Source organism: Lampris incognitus, chromosome 15, assembly GCF_029633865.1.
Source record: "Lampris incognitus isolate fLamInc1 chromosome 15, fLamInc1.hap2, whole genome shotgun sequence".
Classification (NCBI taxonomy): domain Eukaryota; kingdom Metazoa; phylum Chordata; class Actinopteri; order Lampriformes; family Lampridae; genus Lampris; species Lampris incognitus.
The window spans coordinates 18,731,098-18,737,670 of record NC_079225.1 but is presented as its reverse complement, the minus strand read 5'-3'; the positions used below and the strand labels follow the sequence as shown (position 1 = coordinate 18,737,670).

General features: G+C 45.4%; 1 non-coding gene across 1 annotated transcript; it reads right to left on the bottom strand.

Annotated features, from left to right (window-relative positions):
* Positions 1-1,438: 1,438 nt before the first annotated feature.
* Positions 1,439-1,557, bottom strand: LOC130125676 (5S ribosomal RNA). The gene has a single exon (XR_008811525.1). It is a non-coding gene; the product is annotated as a 5S ribosomal RNA (ribosomal RNA).
* Between the last annotated feature and the right edge of the window lie 5,016 nt (positions 1,558-6,573).

Below are 6,573 nucleotides of genomic sequence, written 5' to 3'. Positions count from 1 at the left end.
GTCAAAAACGTCCGTCCCGGCCCACTTCCTCCGCTTGATAGGAGACACCGGCTCCACGCCCCACTGCTCCAGTTTAGTAACAATTTGATTGTCTGTGACATACAGGGGAAGGTTCAAAAAGGAGACGATCCTGGTGTCCCTCGTAACTTCCGATGCCACCACTCTGGAGTTTCCAATCTTGAAGCCGTCCAGCAGTCTTGTTTTCCCTTTCGGGTTACTCATCGTGAGCTCCCATCGTTTGTCGCTTTTCGACCTGCAGCCCAATACTCTCCCACACGTGTTGTCAACCGCACGCAGAAGCTCCATCATGGAGATTTTGTCTTCTCCCTCCACGTCCACATTAACCACCAGGTCTCTGTCCATCTCTCTCCCTTCCCCCTCCCTCCCCGCCGCTTCCGCTGCGACCGCCGTCTCCCTCACCAACCCCATTGCTGTGACCCCTCCACCTCGTCTCTCCCCTCGCTTCTCCGCTCGACTCTCCACCACCACAAATTCTCCTCTCTCCCCCCTCTCCACCACGCTTTCTGCCTCAGTCGGACTCGCGTCCCGCTGGGGCCTCCCCGCTTCCGCCTCCATACCTCCATCTTGTCTGTCCGTCTGCCCGTCGTCGCAAGTCTTGTCCGGTCCGAGTGTCCTTGCCGTCTGTGCCATTTTCGTGCTTCTAAAGCCACAAAAGTCTCCCCCGTGCAGCAGAAAGCTGCTGGGGGGAAGTTAGAAACGTGACTTTCAGAGACCGCTCTCGTTTCCCCGTCGATCCAATGTCTTTCTCGTCCGCTCCGCCGCCACCACGCCAACCCGGAAGTTATCAGAGTGGTATGGCCGTAAGCCGTTGAGCCGGCACCGTGCCGCTCTTTTATAGATAATTCGGCCTCCGCGCTTCTTCTTTCTGCTATCAGCTTATTTCACCAGTTTCTGCGTTTATGACCAGCTACGTGACATCTTATTGCGTTTGCTGTGGAAAGAGTCAAGTGTTAAGTGTAAGAATATGTCACGTATCAGGAAAGAACCCAAAAGCAGACGGGACAACCAGGTAAGGGAAGAAATCAAGTCATTATGGAAGTAACCGATCTCAGGGGTAGAGCAGGAGTTCGCTCAGTGGCTGGTAGGCAGGCGGGCAGGCAGAAGTCCATGAAAGGCGACGTTCCAGCGCAGACTGGTTCACAGTGGAGGCTTTTTAAGGGTGATGGCGATCGCTTTGATGTCAAGGGAGAGCGGCGATTCCTTTGATGGCCAACTGGTGTACCGCGGTGAAGGGGGGGGGGGTCAGCAGGTGTCAAGGGCGATCGCTTTGATGTCAAGGGCGAGAGGCTGTGACAGAATAAGACTAAAACATAAGAGGTGGCCATTGAGTAGCTTGTAGTGATCTTTGACCAAAATGTATGTCTGGTTTTTCCTATACGTTTGCTTTGTGGATTATAGTTGGGGCGGGGGGATAAAAGGCTTACAGCACCTGGTATTCCCAGGCGGTCTCCCATCCAAGTACTAACCAGGCCCGACCCTGCTTGGCTTCCGAGATCGGACGAGATCGGGCGTTATCAGAGTGGTATGGCCGTAAGCCGTTGAGCCGGCACCGTGCCGCTCTTTTATAGATAATTCGGCCTCCGCGCTTCTTCTTTCTGCTATCAGCTTATTTCACCAGTTTCTGCGTTTATGACCAGCTACGTGACATCTTATTGCGTTTGCTGTGGAAAGAGTCAAGTGTTAAGTTTAAGAATAAGACTAAAACAGAAGAGGTGGCCATTGAGAAGCTTGTAGTGATCTTTGACCAAAATGTATGTCTGGTTTTTCCTATACGTTTGCTTTGTGGATTATAGTTGGGGCGGGGGGATAAAAGTCTTACAGCACCTGGTATTCCCAGGCGGTCTCCCATCCAAGTACTAACCAGGCCCGACCTGCTTAGCTTCCGAGATCGGGCGTTATCTTTTTTTTTTTTTGGTCTTTTATTATGAAAATATATTTTTGGGAACAAAAATACATTATTGATTGCATGTATTGTCCATCAATTCCACATTGTTACATTTGTTTTACAATTTGTTTGGCTTACACAAGATAGTATCCGTCTCTCTTTATACATAAAATAAAGCCATGCTTTCCAAATCATCAACTTAAATCAGCGCTTTGGAACCAGAACAGAAAATGAAACAAATCAGCCCTTTTGAACAAACCTTAGACTGTGTTTTTAAAAGAAAGTGACATTAAAACACCACTTTGAGATTTTAAATGACACACATTCCACATTAAACAGAATGATCCCATCCTCCCCTTAACTTCAATAAAACATAACAGAGAAAGTTAAAAGAAAACCGTAACTCGTCTTTAACTCTGTTTATGTTTACCCTTCCAATAATCATCATTTTCCGTTCACATCATTTCAGACTTTTTCCTCCCCTCCCTCCCTCCCTCCCTCCCTCCCTCACCAGTTCCACACAATCTCCCCCCTCCTGTTGAGGGAGAGGAGATGGCTGTCTCTGATGAAGAGCCGGGTGAAGTCCGCATCGCCGTGCGTCAGTCTGTAATGTGTTTGTTTTTTGACCATGTTTTTGAAAATGTTCCAAACCGGGATGATTCTGCGTTCAAAGTGCGCAATGTTCCGACGTGATTTGACGGCCCACCGGGCGTGACTTAAGAGGAATTTGCACAGCGCTGCGTTCTTCACCCTGCTCTTCTCCCACACTCCAAACACAAAGAATACATCCCACGAATCCCCGCTGTCCCAAATTAATCCCAGTTTGTTGACTAAGCACTTTTTCAGGGTTTCAAAGAAGCTCGCCAGCTCTGAGCAGTGGCCGTACATGTGCAATAGTGTTTCAGGCAGCAGGCCACAGACGTCGCACTCCCTGCCGACCCCCTTGTCAAACTGGTGCAGAATAACGTTAGTGAACACTTTGTTGTGTCGGATTTTGTAGTCGTTGTCTTCTGCCTCAATGCTGTTCCCTCTCACCCTCCATTGTCCCCAGATTTGTCCCACATTCAAATTGGGCATAACTTTGCCCCAGAACGGCAGAGAGGTCGGACGTTGCGATGCCTGTGCCAGAAGCTTTTCATAGATCTGTTTGCTTGTCAACCTGTGTATACTCCTCCACTCTCCCCCTTGCTCCACCAACATGGCTGGGAGCTCCCCCTCTCTGTTCTGTACCACTCTCCGCTCTATGGTTGTCCGCCATTCTTTTGGGATGCTTTCCTTTAAATCGTTATAATAGCTTGTTGTCTCCGTAATTTTGGCCTCATAGTTTATCTCCTTTATACTGTCATATATGGCTTGGGGGGGGAGAAAACCCGGCATCAGTTCATACATGACGTCCTTCAACTGGACTAAACCTGCTGTTAACATGTCATTATTACATAGAAGCTTACCTGTCTTTTGAATTTTCTTATTTAGAAAGATTGGCATTTCTCTGATGACGTTTACCGAGTCACATGCATAGTCTATATGCTTTAGAAATTCCGCGTGAGCGGACAGGACTTCTCTATAGAAACCTGGAAGCCCCGCCATCATCGGTCGCTTTAGTTGCATCAGCAGCACAAAATCGCCTATGTGAAATACCTTGTTTATGAAGTAAGCCATCAGGCTTTTCCAGCCGTGGGCTGTGGAGTCACACAGATATTTTTGCACAGTTTTGATCCTGAACGCCCTTTTTTTGCTTTCTATATCTACTAATTGAAGTCCTCCCTCTCTGTACTTACTTATTAATGTTTTTCGTGCTATTTTACTTACTTTTGCCCTCCACAAAAAATTGGTTATAATTTCATTTATTCTGTTTAATACCCATAAGGGTAGTTCTATAACTGCTAATGTATAGTTTAGTTTTGACAATATTAAGTTGTTTAGAACCACTACTCTACCTTTGAGTTTTAGGTCTCTCAGTTTCCAATAATTTAGACATTTTTCTATTTTATTAATAATTTCCGTCCATGACAGATCACGAGCTGCCACTACATCTTTACCGATGTAGGTACCTAGAATTTTTATATGCTTGCTTTGTATTTTAAAAGGTGTGGTCCCCTGCTGAGGCTCAGCCATGTTAATGAACATGATTTCTGACTTACCTACATTTATGCGGGAGCCAGAGGCTCGACCGTACATGTTTATTACTGCGATTGCTCTCTCTATGCTTGCCATGTCCTTTACTGTTAGGGTGGTGTCATCAGCAAATTGCTGGACGACACAGGATCCTCCCCCTGGTAACTCAATACCTCTAATACCCTTGTCTTGTTTTAATAGAATTCCTAGTGGTTCTGCTATTATTGTGTACAGGATTGAGGATAGTGGACAGCCTTGTCTGACCGACCTTTCCAGAGGAAACGCATCAGTGGTTGCACCGTTGCATTTGACCTTACCTGTAGCTTTGCTATATAATAATTTTACCCAAGTTAGAAATCTGTCTCCAAAACCTACCTTCTCCAGTACATTAAACATAAATTGATGCTCTACTCGGTCAAAGGCTTTATTGAAGTCAATGGCCAGAAGGACACCTGCTTGATCTGTCTCTTTTAAATACTCCACCACATCTCTTATGGTGCGTACTGTGTCAGTGACTTCTCTCCCTGGCACACTATAAGCCTGGGTGGCTTCTATTATTGTATGTAATATTTGTTTGACTCTGTTTGCGAATATTTTCATTAGTATTTTGTAGTCATTGTTCAACAGAGTAATGGGCCTATAATTTGTTAGTTTATCCTTCTCCCCTTTCTTAAAAATTAAAGTGATCAAGCCTAGAGTCATTGACTCCGGTACCTTCTGTTCTTTTTCCATTGTTTTATACAATTTCAGTAGTGTTGGTTTGAGCGTGTTGCAGAAAGCTTTATAGAAGTTTGCCGTCAACCCATCACTACCTGGGCTTTTATTTGACATCATTTGATTTATTGCACACTCTATATCTTCCTCAGTTATTTCCTGTTCACACGCTGATTTATCCTCATCATTTAGTTTAGCAGTCATCTCATCCAATATGTCATTTGTAGCTTGTATGTCTGAACTCTCAGTTTTAAACAAGTCACTATAAAAAGTTTGTACTGTTTCCAGAATGTCTACGAAATTGGTCACTACTTTACCTTCTTTATTTTTGATTTCTTGCAAATAACACTGATTTTGTTTCCTTTTTTCCAAGTTGAGGAAAAAAGCTGTACTTTTCTCCCCTTCTACTGCATATTGAGCACGGCTCCTCACTATAGCACCTTCACATTTTATCCTTTCAATTTCATTTATTTCATTTTGAATATTCACAAGCCTTTCAACATTGACAACCGGTTGTGCATTTAATTTAGCAATTGTATTCCTTAATGATCTTTCTTTTTCTCTAGTTTTAAAGTTCAATCTTTTCGCAAACTGAATACTTTTTGTTTAATTCTCACTTTTAATTTTTCCCACCCCTCTATGATATTTTCCCCAAACTCAGGCTGTGAACATTCAAATGAGATCAATTTAGAGATACAGTCAACATAATCCCTTCTGTTCAGCAGGCTAGCATTAAGGTGCCACACGCCTCCCCCCCTCCCCCTCCTTTTACCCCCCATTCCCACACGCAGGATGGCATGATCACTAATGAAATTTAAACAATAGCGCACAGTATCGAAAAGGTCGATCTGCGGTTTCTTGACTAAACAAAAATCAATCCGACTTTGCCGTACAGTGTCCATTTGTGGCTGTACTCTCGAGTACTCTCGTGTTATGGGATTTCTGGTTCTCCATAAATCACAGAAATCATTCTTGGCCATAAACAGATTCAGGGCCGCTCTGGAACAGTCGTGTCTATAGCTACCGTTATCGCTTATGTCAAGCCTGCTCATCTTGACATTGAAATCCCCAACTATGATGTCACAGTCTTTAGCTATGATATTCAATTCTCGAAAGAAAGAAGACCTGTCCCCCTCGTGGTTGGGCGCATAAATGTTCAGTAATTTGTAGACAGTGTCTTCAAAAACAAAGCCCACTTTAACCCACCTCCCCCCAATGTCTTTGTCTATTAGAGTGGCATCAGCCTCAATGTGGCTACTCACCATGATGCTTACTCCTCGTGCCTGCTGAGTCCCATGGCTTGAAAAGTAGGATCCAGGCCACCTTTTCTTGCACTGAGTTTCACAGTCAGTGTCCCAGTGGGTTTCTTGGAGACAGATTATTTATGCATCACACATTTTTACGACTTTAGTGAACTTGTCCATGTCACGTAGTCCACGTACGTTGAATGATGCTATTTTGACCATGGTGAGTGGGAAAGACAGAGAAAAATAATCCCCAAACAAAAAACATGATGCACACCCTTTTCAGTCCATTATTATTTACCCCTCTTAGTCTTGCCCTTTCTGCTTGTTCCCTCTTCCCTCCCCTTACTGACTCCATCCCATTCCGAAGCCTTAGGGTTCGGCTGTCGTCTCTCACTCCCCTGCCCGTGTAGAGGCCCTCTCTGCCCCGGCTGCCCGCAAGGCAAGGACGCAAGGCTGGCCGAACTGCCCTCCCTCTGGTTGCTGCGGCTCCTGTCCCCTGATGTTGTTACAGCCTGACCCCTCAGCGACCCGTGCGCCAGAGTGGAGACGCTCGTCGGCATCCTCCCCACCCTCTCAGAGGCCGCAGTCAAA